Raw genomic sequence first — 16,488 nt, 5'->3', positions numbered from 1 at the left:
AGTGAGGGTCAAGCAGAATCTAGATTTGCTGAAGTGTAGTGTGGTGTCTTTGCTTTAGAGGCAGGAAGAAATGAGAACAGTAAACATGAAGCCTAACATCTGTTCATCAATAGAGTGTGGCTGATTCTTAAAGCAGCAGCTCTACACATTCACTTGACAACATAAGGTCTTCAACTCCTCTTGGTTACTTTTTCTATTTGCAATTAGTAGTGACCCTGATCATCTTACTGAGCTGGATAATTTATGCTGTAATGTATAAAATAATTAAAATATTTTATAATTAATATCTCTGAATGCAGTTTAAGATATAATCATCCTTATACAAGATGACTTTTATCTTTTACATGGAAAACTCTTAAATCATCTTGCACTGAATTTAAAATAGACACTTTAAATTCTAAAGCATATTAATACTTATAAGGTGACGAAATAGTTTGATGTTCCCAACAGTTGTTTATGTTTCAAATGAAATTTTTAAAAGGCTATTTGGCCTTACACCCTGTGAAATGATTCTTGATGACCTCTTGAGGGCAGACTTAACAGCTAATAATTTAAAGATGACTTTCTCATTTTCTAGTGATGACACATTTTGAAACTAATAATAGAAATGATGTTAAAAACAACTCAGACCAGATGGTTTTCATCGTAACTGAAGACACACATATCTTTACCAGGACTGTGTATTGGACATTAAGGCCCTTCATCCTCCAGATCATTGAATACATGGGCTGAAAAGTCATGACCATACAAAGACCTTTCAGATGTACCTGCTGTTGCCCCTCTGCCAGGCAAGAGGCCAAACAATGAATGTCTAATCCACAGTTTCCTTCTGATCCAACTTTTCACAGCAGTTTGCTCCTTCCACACAAAAGGAATTTTCCCTGGCCCATCCAGTCAGAATGGGAGAAGGTAGTGGAGAGGGAGGAAACCAAATTATCTCATCTAAGGAAAATCACAGAGAGCTTTTTCATGTGGGTTATTGCTCTTTAGTGCTAATCGGTGGGTCAAGCACAATTAGACTTGTTTAGTCAATAATCATGATTCCATCAGTTGCATCTATGCAATTAGAAATTTACCTATCACATAGAATAGTGAGATATATTTATCTCACTATTAGATATCTCACTATAGTTAGATATATTTATCTAAATATACCTACATATTACCAGGTAAGGTAATGCTAAACATAAACATATGCTTTTAGAATTGGAAGGGACTTCAGATACCTTTATACTACTCATCACAACCCACACCTTTCTGTTTTTTGTTTTTTGTTTCTTTTGAGACAGAGTCTTACACTGTCACCCAGGCTGGAGTGCAATGGCACGATCTCAGCTCACTGCAACCTCCGCCTCCCGGGTTCAAGCGATTCTCCTGCCTCAGTCTCCCGAGTAGCTGGGACTACAGGCACGCGCCACCACACCTGGCCTATTTTTGTATTTTTAGTAGAGACGGGGTTTCATCATATTGGTCCGGCTGGTCTTGAACTCCTGACTTTGTGATCCGCCCACCTTGGCCTCCCAAAGTTCTGGGATTACAGATGTGAGCCACCGTGCCTGGCCCCACAACCCACACCTTTCTACAACGAAAGAAAGAGTGGCTGAAAACGATTAAGTGCCTGAGAAGGTATTACACTTCACTGTGCCAGAATTTCAATGGAGATGTGCTGCATTACAAGCTGGTTACTCTTATATAACCTGCATCATTCTAGGAACATCTTTTACCATAGTAAAAAGAAAAGTGGTTTTGGAGCAGCCAACCAGAGTTTAAATTCTAGATATGACACCTACTTAAATTTGTACAATTTACTTAACCGATTTGGGCTTCAATCTTCTGGTACATAAAATATACATAACAATACCCCATAGGTTTACTGGGATATTAAAAGACATATTAAGTACCAGTATTTACTAATCTCAATGTATTACGATATCCTCTTTTCTTTGATTTCCTCCATTGTAAAATAGAGATAATATAGTACATATCACATAGGAGTTTTTGAGATTTAAGTAGTAAATTAATGTTACATGCTTAGGACAGCACCTGGCAGATAGTCTAGTACTCAAAGAACGTTAGTTGTTGTTCTTAGATATCTTACTCCCGTATCATTATGTTTTAATCATAATAGCCTTATATTTGAGATGAATCTTCACCTGTATCCTTCATTCTTTTAACTATACTAGGAATTTTTCTTCATATTCATGACTTGCATTGTCTTCTCAAATCCTTTTAGTGCAGCCTTCCAAATTAAAAAAGCTATGATGCAGAAAAGATAATCAAAATTACTAACTTACCCAATTTATAGAACATTTATCTCAAATATTATTCAGATTTTATTCTTATTTCTTCAGTTTTACTTGTATTCATGTTTGACTGTGTATATTTAGTTCTGTGTAATTTCAGCAGCCGTTCAGATTTCTGCATCCACCACCACAACACAGATAACCTGGTGAGGCAAGCTGATGTCCTAACCCTGTTTTCCTAGTTGCCATGAGTGGGCTGGTGGTCAGAGTCAACTGGTGTCTAAGTGAGGGGTAGGAAATGTTCTAGGGCTGGGATAAGCATGATGCACCATCTCTGAGGTAAAAGCCGTATTCACTTCACTCAATCATGTATATATGTTAGAATATATATTCAAATGACATGTTCTCAATTCTGAGGAATCAAAATATGTGTACAGCAACATAAACATACTTATAAATAATTTACTTTGAAAACCTACATATAAGAAAAAAGAGTAAATAGTAAATTCTCAAAACATATACTGTAATTAGTTAGCTTAATGTTTGCGCATTAAATTTTACCATAGATCTTAGTTTTGCTGCTTCTTAGCAAAAAAGCCAGTCATGTGAAATCATGTAATTTTGAGATGTGTCTAGCTTGGTTTACCTGAAGATTTAATTCCTTGCCAGATGGATATGTATCTGGGCATGTATGAAGAAAAATCTACCTAATTATGAGATAGGTGAGATAATATGGCCAGTTATATATAATAGTAATGACAATGGTGATGCTGATAATTATAAGAACAGCTGTCCCTTTTTAGTGCTTCCTACATTGCTGGCATGGTTCTGGTTCTGACTACTTTTTGTATATTAACTCATTTAATTCTCATAGCAAGCCTATGAGGTATATTACTGTGATAATTCGCATTGTAGAGATGAGAAGACTAGATGAGGTATTTTGCACAAGGACCACTCAGTTATCTATATATTTACAAAGCTATCTATATTTCTGTTTGAAGCCAGCCCTAGATGCTACACCCTAAACCATTATGCCATGTTACTCTTTTATCTCTGTGTGATATTTGGTTTCTCTATGTATTAATAATAACACAGATGGCCGGACATGGTGGCTTATGCCTGTAATCCCAGCACTTTAGGAGGCCAAGGTGGGTGGATCACCTGAGGTCAGGAGTTTGAGACCAGCCTGACCAACATGATGAAAGCCCATCTCTACTAAAAATACAAAAATTAGCTAGGCATGGTGGTGCATGCTTATAATCCTGGCTACTTGGGAGACTGAGGCAGGAGAACTGCTTGAACCGGGGAGGCAGAAAGTGCAGTGAGCCAAGAATGTGCCATTGCACTCCAGCCTGGGCAACAAGAGTGAAATTCCATCTCAAAAAAATAAAAAAATTTAAAAATATATATTAACACAGACATACAGGGGAATGAAAATACAGAAAAATTGTACATAAGAAATTATAAACAGCAGATTTCTGTATACAAGATTTGTATACAATTATATACAGAAATTATATAGAGGAAATCCTATTCAGGAAAATTCGTGTGTTTTCAAGTTTGGGATTATTGCTGGAAGCTCATGAGGCTCCAAGCAGGTCTTGTCTGAGAGTGTGCTCTCTTCAGAGAGGTTTGCTTTTGCTTCTGCTGGTGCCCCAGCAGTGTTACCAACTGAAGATTATTTTTATTTATATTTTTAGGTTTTTGTTTTTCAAGTCTGTATGTATTTTAAATATGAACCCCTAAATGATGAGGACAAGACTTGATTATTGTGAGAAACACGCTCACCCATCCAAACCCGAAGAATGGACTCAGAAGCACAAAGAATAGCTAAAGTAAGAGTTTTAATAACGGTCTTGCAAGATCGAGTGGTAGGCAGGCACATCCGGGGCAACTACAGCAACTAATTTATCTCCTAGCATGCAAGTCCCTCCCCCAGTTCCTCACTGGTCAATTACTATGGGGTTATAATCTTCCCAGATGTCACCAAAGTTTTATTATCCCCCTTACAAGGTTATACCCCAGTCCCCTTCCCTGCTTAAGTTGTGATTTCCCAATAACGAAACTTTCTTCCCTTTTATGGGCTGACCCCGCCTCAACATTCTGTTCATTTATCATGACTTTCTAATAGCATGAGCCATGCAGTTTTTTACGTCCACAGGCTGGCTGCCAGTGCTAGATTTATCATGCCTTGAAAATGGACCATTTAAAATATTTTCTCTCAAATTCTCTCTGCTTTTCTATTTACTTCCTCTGGTCTCATTTTCATCTAAATCCTCCTGGTCCTAGAATCACTCTAGAAGCCATTTACTTTCTTCTTCATAGGAGAGTGAGTTTAATTTAGTTTCTAATAGTAGAAAGTTATTTTGCTGGTAAGTCATGGGCATTTGCTTATTAATAGGTGTTTCAATTAATCTGTGTGCTAGTCCCCTTACACAGGGATAATACATCATCCCACTTCTGTTAAGATTCCTGCCGCAATTGTGAGAGATGTAAGGATTGAAGCACCATGCTTTCCATTTTCCAAATCAACTTTCTGGCCAACCCATAAATGGGTTACCAATTCCAGCATTTTCTGCGAGTTTGTTGGCTAGAGTTGTCATTCCTTGTAAAGCTTTTGTGATGGTCCCATCTAGGGAAAATTGGTCCCTAGTATTGTTGGGAATGAAAGTACATTTCCCACCCAGCATAACACATATGTCTCCTTTATCTGCTAGTATTACGTTTAGTGCAAGCCTATTTTCCCAGGCCATTTGGCTGGTGGCATCTAACTGGCTAGCTACCCCTTTTGAGAGTGTCCCCAAGTATAATTGATGATTCTGTTGATTATAATACGTGTAGTTAATCCAATCCACATTCTTATTAATAGCTGACCACCAGAACAGTGGTGACTCAAACCCAGCAACTATTTGGTTTTGGGCCTTAAATTCATTAGGCACCCCCCTAGGGACTCCTATCGAGTCAACATGTGTATTGAGATCAAAAGAATTTGTTAAATCTCTCCAGTTTGGGTGGCCACGTGTATTTTCAAGTATCTTATGGAATGCCAGGGTGAAGTGAATATCCAACTGGACTAACGCACAAGTCCCAGTCCAATTGGATGGTTATGGAGGTTCCTTTTCCCACAGTACCACCAGACATCAGCCCGAGGTATATGGACAGCTGAGTAATTGCCATTGCTTGACTCAACAGTAATGTTTAGGATGTGGGTACAAGACGAGAGTTCTCCCATGGGCTTATTGAATTCTTCCCCCTGCCTAGAGAGGCAAAAGGAGTGGTTTATATTCCCTGTAGAGAATGAGGGGATTGCTCTGGGATCCAGCCTCCACAATGTGGAAAAGAACAATGACAGACTCTTACAAGTCTTATTTCCCAATGCATCCTTGTCGTGGTATGGAGCCAACATGCAACACATTCCTTTAAAGTTAACTCTAAGAAAAATCTAAAAAGAAAACATGTGCTGGCCCCATTTCTGGAAGTTAATATGGCTAGGATGGACTACTATACAAAGAGCAGACCGTCAAAACTTGGTATTCCATCCTAAGGGAAACAGAACCACCTGTGCCCGAGGTCATCTGCAGCCCCCACATAGCAGTTACTCTTGTCAAGGGCTTACACCGAAAATGTGACAAATTTGACCCAGGCATTCACACAGCCATATCTGTCTCAATTTCTTTCTTTCTTTCTTTCTTTTTTTTTTTTAAGATGGAGTCTTTCTTTGTCGCCAGGCTGGAGTGCAGTGGCTAGATCTCGGCTCACTGCAACCTCCACCTCCCAGGTTCGAGCGATTCTCCTGCCTCAGCCTCCTGAGTAGCTGGGACTACAGACGTGTGCCACCACACTCAGCTAAGTTTTGTATTTTTAGTAGAGACAGGGTTTCACCATGTAGGCCAGGATAGTGTCGATCTCTTGACCTTGTGATCTGCCCACTTCGGCCTCCCAAAGTGCTGGGATTACAGGAGTGAGCCACTGCATCCAGCCCTGTCTCAATTTCTAAGGTTTGCATTAAATCCTTTACCTCAATTACTTTTACCCTTTTAGGGTCATTATTTGCTGGACTAAACTGTTTATTAGAGCCTGGGGTTAGAGTAGTCCCAAGCAAATGGGAGGTTGAGTTTTTGATTAGTTTGAGAACAAATCACCCTGAAGGGGTTTTTCCCTGTGATGTCTGCCCCTAACCCATATACCTGAGATGCTACTTTTGGTTCTTGGTCTAGAAAAGCTGGATTGTTAATGGTTATGGGTATAGGATTGCATTCTAAATTCTGGTAGTTATTTGGCTGGGAGCCCTTGGACATATGTAGTTTATTTTTTAAAGGTCTCCAGCTCAGTTACCTACCCCATGTTTACTGTCCAACCCTGAAATTGGGTAGTCCACCATACATCGTCTCTGCTGGGGCAAGGTGATGCATTACTGTAATCTGTATCTGGTTCAGGGCACAGATATTTATTTGCCTGCAAGAGCTGTCTCTGATTTTCTAAATTCCCACAAGGTAAAACTTGGCAGGCATTAAATTTTATACTCTGGAGTTCTACCGTTTTGGTCACATTCATTATCAACCTGATTGAGTAGGGAGGAGTTCCCTGCCAGTTTCCATTTTGATGTTTTGCTCTTTGTATAGTACTCCATCTTGGCCATATTAACTTCTAGAAATGGGGCTAGTCCATGTTTTCTTTTTAGATTTTTCTTAGAGTTAACTTTAAGGATTTCTTAGGTGACCAATGCACTTTCCAGTGATCTTTTTCCCTCCCTTCAACGGTCTCTTTTACCAGTCCCTTGACTCAAGTATAGTGAGTCCACCCCCATTCAGCTGTTCGCATGGCAGTCTCAGTGGTCAGGAGCCCTTGATAGGGATCTTCCCGCCTTTGGTGGAGCTTGTCCTCTTTCCAGCTCTTAATCAGCACCAAGTTGTCAGGCTGGACATGGTGAATCACGTGGTGAACTTAACTGCTGTAGCTGCCCCAGGTGTGCCTGCCTACCAGACACTTGATATTGAGTTTGAGTCAGAAGTCCTTTTAACCTAAGGGACAGGGTGGAGGATATGGCCAGTATATAATTTCTTAAAAATTAGTCCTTGGTAGCTTGGGTGACAGAGCGAGACTCTGTCTCAAAAAAAAAAAAAAAAAAAAAATTAGTCCTTGGTTTCCATAGTAGGAAGATCTGTAGCCCTGCACAAATATGGGAGTCCATATAGTAAGTCACAGGGGAACAATCCCAAGTATTCTCTTGGGCCTAATCCTCAGGAGTGCTATTTGGAGATATTTGGTCCAAGGCATTTTAGTTTCTAAGATTAGTTTGGTGATACACTTTTTGAGAGTTTGTTTCATTCTTTCTACCTTTCCAGAGAAGGGGGATGCCAAGGGGCATAATAATCCCATTTAATTTGTAAACCTTCCATAATTTCCCTTAACACCCTTAAGAAAAGTGGCTCCCATTGTCTGAATCAATATTTTCCACCAGGCCAAATCTAGGTACAATCTGTTCTAATATTATTTTGACCACATTTCTGGCAGTGGCTGTTGGAAGGGGAAAGTCTTCCACCCAGCCAGAAAGGAGATCTACGATCACCAGTAAATACTTTAGTCTTCCAACTTTGGGCATTTCTGTGAAATCTACTTGAATGCTTTGAAATCGTCTTAGTCCAGGAGGTCTTCCTCCCATGGCCTGTTTTCTAATCACCTTTTTCTTCATCTTTTGACAAGTTACACAAGTTCCATGTGCTTATTTAGTGAGGGTATAAATTCCTATACACACATAATTTCTAAGTATTGCATTACGCAGAGTCCCCAGTGACTCCCTTTGTATAATATAGACATTAGTTCTTTCATCAGGGGTTTACTGACACCAGCTGTCTCACACTGTCCACCTTTATCTCGGCTGTCTGCTCCAGTTCTGTGACTCCTGCTGCCCCTATTCCTGCAGCTGCACTCCCTGGTCTGCAAGGCCACCTCTTAGTAACAAAGTTAGCCTTCAAAAGGTCTTGCCCTACTGGATCCTCCAGATCTAATCCAGAGTATTTTCTATCTGATCTCTGAGTCTCTGCAGGAATGCAGAGGGAGTTTCCTCTTTTTCTTGTTGAATTTCGAATGCCTTTGAGACATTTTGTGTTCAAGAGTGGACTCTTTGATCCCTTTAATTATTAGTTCCCTGAGGTTCTGCATTTGGGCCTGGTCCCTGGGATCATTATTATCCCATTTGGGTTCTACATTTGGAAATTTTTGTTTGGCTGGCAACACTCCTTGCCCAGGAGGGTGTTGCCTCTCCCAGATAGTCATGACCACTCTCCTAATCATTTTCCTTTCTTCTCCTGTGAACAGGATATTAATGATGGACATCAATTCAGCCCAGGTGTAAAAGCTGGTCTTCTAAATAAAAGGGATCTTCCAGGAGTGGTTTCATTTCCTTCTTGAAATTCCTAACTTTGGTACTTGTAAGAGGAACATTTACAAAGACAATCCCTCCCCATCCCATGGGAACTTCCCTAAGAGGGAACATGCTAGATATCTGCTGTGTGGAAGGGATAGGGAAGTTCTCAATATCCCTCTTACCCTGCTCTAATTCTTTTCTTAAATTTGGATAAGGATTTAAGGGAGCAGTTGGTTCATCTCCCCCGTGGTCTCCAGGTCACCTTCCTCTAACCCACCTGTTGCTCCTTGATATTCTTATGCCCAATTTTGTGAGACATAGGCAGAGGGCAAGCATGATAGGGGGTCCCAAGGCTTTTCAGTGGATGAGGGCTCTTTACTAGGCTTTTCTTCTGCTTCTTCTTCTTTGAGGGGGAACATGGCAGCTAATTCCTTGATCCAGCAGAAAGCATAACCTATCTCTTCTTGTGAGGATGCGGTTTTATCATTCATACAGAGAGTTAAAGTTTGGCACACCCAGTCTTCATCTGAGCCAAACTTAGGCCAAAAGACTGTAGGCTTATGAATGGGGTCTTTGGGCCAGATAAAAAAGCAATACTTTATCATCTTTTGCTATTTCTTGTCCCTGGTTCAAGGGTTGTCCCTCAAACCTGCAACATGCTCCCCAAAGGACTAGCCGGGGGAATGTCAGAGGGAGTCTCTTTGGCTCCCTCCTTCCTTTGTCTCTTGGGCCTAGAATTCCTGTTTCCCATTTTCAGTCTCTGTGTCTGAGCTTTTCCCTGTGTACTCAGCCCCCCCCACTGGAGGTTTCTTGCATACCCCAAGAATTGCTTTGTCCATGTCCGGCCGTGTTTCCCTTGCAGGAGAACAGAACTGCAGATTGGGACTCCGCACTCGCTTTGTATGCTGGATACGTCTCAGTTACACACACTTAACCTCCAAAAATGCCCAACCACCATGGCACTACTTACAGTCCAATTTTCCTACTTCGGCTCATGCACGAAGTTGCCTGGTTGCTGTGGGGCTTGCTTTTCTCCCTGTGTCACTTCTGATGCCTCCTGAATAACAGTCACAGTTTTGTCTGTGGCCTCTGTCAGGAGCCAGGGTGCCCAGACAGACCAGGTCACCTACATTGGGTGGGCTATGTCTCCTTTCTCAGCTAGAGTCCCACTCCACGCAGGCACAGAGATCCCAGACGAGCCCTCAGATTTGTAGAAAACATGCTTACCCATCCAAACCCAAAGAATGGATTCAGAGGTACAAAGAACAGAGAAAGTGAGACTTTTAATAGCAGTCTTGCAAGATCAAGTGTCTGGTAGGCAGGCACACCTGGGGTAGCTACAGCAGGTAATTTATCTCCTAGCATGCAATTTATCTCCTAGCATGCAAGTCCCTCCCCTAGTTCCTAATGGGTCAAGTACTATGGTGTTACAATCTTCCCAGATGTCGCCTGAGTTTTATTATCCCCCTTATAAGGTTATACCCAAGTCCCCCTTCCCCGTTAAGTTTTGATTTCCCAATAATGAAACTTTCTTCTCTTTTATGGGCTGATCCCTCCTCTTCATTCTGTTCACTTATTATGACTTTCTAACAGAATGAGCCATGCGGTTTGTTACATCCACAGGCTGGCTGCCAGTGCTAGATTTATCATGCCTTGAAAATGGACCATCTAAAATATTTTCTCACAATTATGAATTCTCAGAGGACAAACCTTTAGCACAGGCCCAGAGAGGCTTTCATTTACTTCTCATTTGCCAGTGGAAGAATGTTATCTATTCCACCCTTTATATTGGAATGTGTCCCTTTAAGAGTTCCCATTTTATTGGGGGTCTCTATTACAGTACCCTTCTTGCTCAAGCCCAAGCCCTCACAACTGCCTAGCCATGATTGGTAAATCAGATCCCCGTTCTAAGGAAGATGGGCAACTCTTTCTCTTGCAGAAGCCAAAGACAGTGTTAGTCTTTTGTGTAACACTCAGATTTTTCAGATTGTTTCTTACTTTTTGGCCCCATGGATTTCTCTAAATTTCCTTGGAGCTCAACTTTGCATGCATATAGGTTTTAATTATGCTTAGCTCAGACTTTCAGGTTTTCACATGATATACTTTGCAACACTGTCAAATATGGATGTGACATAATTGTTAAAAACACATACAGATTTTAATGTAAGGAACACAGGAGAGAGAATGTTCTAACATCAACATAAAAATTAAAATAATGTTCTGGTTTTGAATGATGATTTTTGGCAATAATTTAAAAGGTACTCCTTCACTTTCTATTTGAAAAGACATGTATGATATTTATGTTATCATACTATAGAATTTCAAAACCTTTGAAAATGTTTATTTCCAGTACTGTTTCATTATCCCAGCCTACATCTTTCTCCCATGCTGGATGCTTCCTGCCCTTGAACGTCAGACTCCAAGTTCTCCAGTTTTGAGACTCAGACTGGCTCTCCTTGCTCCCCAAGCTTGCAGGCAACCTATTGTAGGACCTTGTGATTGTGTAAGTTAATACTTAATAAACTCCCCTTTATAATAAATAAATATGTGTATATATATTTACATATCCTATTAGTTCTGTTCCTCTAGGGAAACCTGACTAATACTAATACAGGTAACCAATCATTAAATTATTATACTAGCAACTGTTTTGCAATCCAGGCACAGAAAAATTTATCTTGGAGAAATTACTAAAACTGATTTTCTTGAAAGTTTCAAAAACATGTTTTCTCAGTTGTCTTAGCTAACAGTATCTATTATTGGTTCTGTTTTTGTTAAAATCTAGGAAAAACAGATTTAAAAGATAATGTTAGAAACTCTTGCTTATGCAAGGATGGGCAGATGAGAAATACCAGAAAGAATCAATTAGAAAGACAAAATATTATTTATTTAGATTTGTGAAATTGTTGCTACTGGAATTAAATATTTAATTAATAATTAAATTGTATTTAATAATTATATTTATTTATTAATTTATGTATTTATTACTTATGTTTATAATCATAATTATATAATTATTTATTATTATTTATTTATTTAATAATAAATATTATTCATTTAATTTGGTGAATTATTCTTTTTCCCCCCTCCCTGATATAAAACTAAATAATATAAGTCTACAAAATGGGACGGCAGTAGTTCATTGCTTTCTCTACTGAAATATACTATTTCCTTAGCCAAATTATGCTACTACTAATCTATAAATTTTAATGAATAGTACCAAAATATTTTAGAGTTAGAAGGAATATTGAGGACTACCTGCATTACATTCTAATCTACAAATGAGAAAACAGGCCAAGGTCATGTGTCCAACGTTACACTGAGCACAAATAGTAGAAACAGGACTGCAAATTACAGATTCCTTTTATGCCCCAGTATTCTTGCAATCACACAAAAAATTTAACAGACTTTTTTTTTTTTTTTTTTTTTTTGAGATGGATCTCGCTCTGTTGCCCAGGCTTGTGTGCAGGGGCACGATCTTGGCTCACTGCAACTTCCGCCTCCCAGGTTCAAGCAATTCTCCTGCCTCAGCCTCCCGAGTAGCTGGGACTACAGGTGCATGCTGCCACAGCCAGCTAATTTTTTGTACTTTAGTAGAGACAGGATTTCACCTTGTTGCCAAGGCTGGTTTCAAACTCCTGAGCTCAGGCAATCTGCCTGCCTTGGCGTCCCAAATTGTTAGTAGTACAGGCGTGAGCCACTGAGCCCAGCCTTAATGTGCAATCTTTTATAACAATGGTTAATAGAAAATTTTTAGATATTTGTTTCAAATTTATCTTCTGTTGTAAATTAATTGTAAGCAAATGCTAACATAGCACATCTCAATGATACCGACTGATCTCACGGCAATCTTCTACCTATGAAGGAAAAACTAAATTACTATGTTACAAAAACAAAAGCATTTAAAATACCTGTCATCTATGAGGTATTTCAATTTACTCATCCATTCATTTATTGATACAGTCATATTTTTCACAGCCACCATTCACATCTGAGTTTAATTTCATTTATTAAGATATATTTTTAGATATTTTTTTTTTGTGAAAGATACTTATTGTTTGACAGATTCACTTGCATTGAAAAATTTAATTGTTGCTCATACAAAGAATATCAGATGATCATAGACAGACTCAAACAATTACCTTGATGAAGGGAAAGAACTATAGCTAATGGGCAGCCAAATACTACTTTGTCCAGATGTGACCTAGCCTGCCTGTTAGTCTGACAGATAACATGGAATAGACAATATGTCTGGAGATGTGGGAATACTTTATTCATAGTTCTGGCAGATTCACAGTCAGTTATAAAAATTATTCTGGGGACTACTACTATATTTCCTATATCCTTGAATTGTTTATTCTTAGTTTCCTATATATTATAACATTTCAATATTTCTGTTTGTTTTCTGTGTCTGTATAGCTCTCTCTGTTCTGTCTGGTTTTGTGTATTCCTGTCTACCTGTAATTTTTGCCACTTGTTTGAGATATGGCCATAGGACCTTCCTAGATATGGAAATCAGAGAAATGTGGTGCTGTTTTCTTAACTGACAGCAAGCTAATATTGTTGGCCTTTTGAGAGATCATTGTGTACTATCACTGTTCTTTGCCTGTGAATGAAATCACTTGAGAGATAGGCAAAGGAGTAAAACTGACTTCATCATTAACCTGATAAAGCTGTTTAGAGGACAAGGCTTCATTCTCTAGCAATAATAAATTTGCAAAAGGGTGCTGAATCAGAATTACTCTCACTGTCTCAGGCAGAGCTGGAAAAAAACACAGCCCTTTATTCTAGAGTCCTACCACCATAAACCTCACTCCCTGAAAAACCTAGGAATTCGCGCTGGCTGTTAACAGGCTGTCTCTCCAAAGAGAAACACAGCTGAACTTCTCATACCCAGTTTCTTTGCTCAAACTCCCCAAGAACAATCATTTATCCCTGATCCCTGAGGCAAGTAAATGAGGGAACAGATAAAGATCAGAAGTCTTCTCTAATGCCAGTATCTCTACATGGAAATATCAGCAATGGAGAGTAATTTTGGTAGAGGTTTTGCTTGTTCCCTTAAGTCTCTTCTTCTTCCATAATATCTCTAATTTCACTGATTCCACATGAAACCTGGAATACACAGAATATTTCTGACCCTTCTATGTAACTAGGTTTGGAGATACGGTAAAGTTCTGTCCCATTAGATGTTAATTGTCTAATGGGTACTTTAACAGATAATTGGCACATACCTTTCCTTGATTCTTTCCTTATTCCCGCTGAATACATGAGAAAACCATTGTTTTAAAAAATATGTCCAGGAGTTGATAAGCTTAACTGAGCAATTTATTTAAAGTTGAATAACCTAATAGAGTTTTAAAGTTTTTTTCTGGTTACTTTTATATAGTTTATATTTATATAGTTTATATAACACTGTTTATGTTAGCATAAATGGAATAGATTATTTGCAAATGGTTTCCTATAATTTGGCATGTTGTTATACTTGAATATAAACAGGAAGAATTGCCTTCATACTATTGCTTCTCCTTTTTAATTTCCTCTCCCTTGATTTTCAGATGAAACAAGTCTTTCAGCATATTCCTAAAATGTGAGAAAACCTCCCAAGCACCGGTAAGGTAACAAATGTAGAGTTATTTTCTCTTTAACTGGTTTACAAGTCATCAATGAAGAGACACCAGTATGTAAAATTCATTTATCTGAATCCAATAGTATTTTCAGTTTGCCATACATTCCCAATAAAACATAATCATCCCTAGTATAGAAAACGTTGTCACCGAACAAACTCAAATTTCTATGGAGGACTAGTGGAGTGAGTTAGTACTACCAGGGGCTCCCTCAAACTGAAGACCACAAATGGCATCTAAAGGGAGAAACTAATATTTCACACAGGCAGATTGTCGCATTAGAGCATGTAAACAGATTGCCAGGCAGTGTAGGCTAGGTTAAGCTACGGTGACAATCTCAAAGTTTTAGTGGCTTATAAAAATAAAGATTTATTATTTACTTACATGTCCTTTGTAGGTCATCAAGATACTTTTGTTCATCACAGTCACTCAAGGACCTGTTCCAGAAAAGACTTAATCTTGACCCAGTCTTTCCTAAGTACTAAGGCAGGGGGAAATGGACACAGACATGGGAAAGTAAATATGACAACACAGGTACTAGTTCTTAATATTTCTCCCCCAAAGTGACACATATTACTTACAGTTACGACTCACTGGCCAAAGCAAGTCATATGAATACAATCAACTTCAAATGACCAAAAAAATGCAATCTTACCATCTTCCTGGAAGGAGAGAAAATAGCTTGTAAATAGGACTAATGACTATCTCATATATGTTCTGTTTCTTATGTTTGTTTGGTTTGTTTTCACGAATTCTACTTCACTATTGGCTTTGAATTTATCATTTAATTTTTATCAACTAACATCATAGTTTATTAAGGTTTATTTAGCAACTGAGTAATGGTAGTAAAAGGCCCTGAGCATTGATGTCAGTAAGGGAGATGAAAGACATATAGAGAAGTTGCTTGATTGCACACTAGCAGAGGTGTCATAGATAAACCTCTACTCACTTCAAAATGTCGTCTGCCTTAAATGGTTAAAGTTTAGAAAACTGTTAAAAACCAAGTGTTGGTAAGAGTATGGAGTAACTTGACTTATACTTACTGTACATAAGACACAAACTTACTCTAAAATTCAGCCAGTTTACTCTTAGATGAATACTCAAAAGAAGTGCAAATGTTTACCAGATTTTGTGCACAATATTTGTAGTAGTTATATTCATAACACCAAATGCAAACATCCTAAATGCCATCAATAGAAAAATGGACAGTTAATATGTATTATACTCACACAATGGAATACTGCAAAGGAATGAAAATGAGAAACTACTGATGTGCAATATAACATGGATAACCCTCAGAAGTTATCTCTATTAGTATGATCTCTCCAGTAAAATAGAATAAATAGGATAGCTTTAGACAAAGATGTACATGTAGGCTTATCATAAGAAACTGGCTCATGTGGTTATGAAGGCTGAGAATTTCCATGATCTTCAGATAGAAAACTGGAGACACAGGAGAGCCAATGCTATAGTTCCAATCTGAGCCTGAAAGCTTCAGGTGAGCTGATGATGCAGGCTTCAGTCCAAGCCCAAGTCTGAAGGCAAAAGAAGACCATGTCTCACATACAGGACAGGTAGAGAGAGAGTGAATACTCTCTGAGCCTACCTTTTTGTTCTGTTTAGGCCTCCAACAGATTGGATGAGGTGCACCTACATTTAGGTAGACAATCTGCTTTATTCAGTCTAACAGTTAAAATGTTAATCTTATCCATAAACACCTTCACACCCAGTATGTTTAACTAAATGTCTCACTACCCTATGGTCCAGTCAAATTGACACACAAAATTCATTATTACGCTCTATTAAATGAAAGAAGCAAGAGTCAAAAGAATATACTCTGGATGATTTCATTTGATGAGTTCAATATAGGTCAAAATAATGACTTGAAGATAGAAGCAAGCACTCTGGCCACCTCTTTAGAGTGTGCTGAATGGTATAGCACAGAAGAAAACATTTTGGAGTACTTCAAATGTTCCGTATCCACCTAGTTGATACATGGGTGTATGTATAACACTGAAAAAATATTTAACTTGCTTATTTAAATTTGCACACATTACAAATTGTATGTTATACCTCAGTTTAAAAATGATATATTTGTCCTTTCTCAAAAACAATAATTATTCAGCTATGCATAAATGAAAATAGCTCTGGGAGAGTTCAAGATTCTATTGAAGAAGGTGCAGCCACACAGTGGGGCAATAGAACCAAAAATAACTTCACAGATAGAATGGGAAGAACAGTTTCATTTAGCCTA

General features: G+C 38.5%; 1 long non-coding RNA gene across 1 annotated transcript; it reads left to right on the top strand.

Annotated features, from left to right (window-relative positions):
* Positions 1-3,940: 3,940 nt before the first annotated feature.
* Positions 3,941-14,768, top strand: LOC134758103 (uncharacterized). Its single transcript, XR_010132974.1, has 3 exons — positions 3,941-4,078; positions 10,961-11,113; positions 14,166-14,768. It is a non-coding gene; the product is annotated as an uncharacterized lncRNA (long non-coding RNA).
* The last annotated feature ends 1,720 nt before the right edge of the window (positions 14,769-16,488 follow it).

This window comes from Gorilla gorilla, chromosome 2, assembly GCF_029281585.2.
Source record: "Gorilla gorilla gorilla isolate KB3781 chromosome 2, NHGRI_mGorGor1-v2.1_pri, whole genome shotgun sequence".
Classification (NCBI taxonomy): domain Eukaryota; kingdom Metazoa; phylum Chordata; class Mammalia; order Primates; family Hominidae; genus Gorilla; species Gorilla gorilla.
Note: the sequence above shows the minus strand (reverse complement) of the source record. Positions and strands in the feature narration are given on the sequence as shown.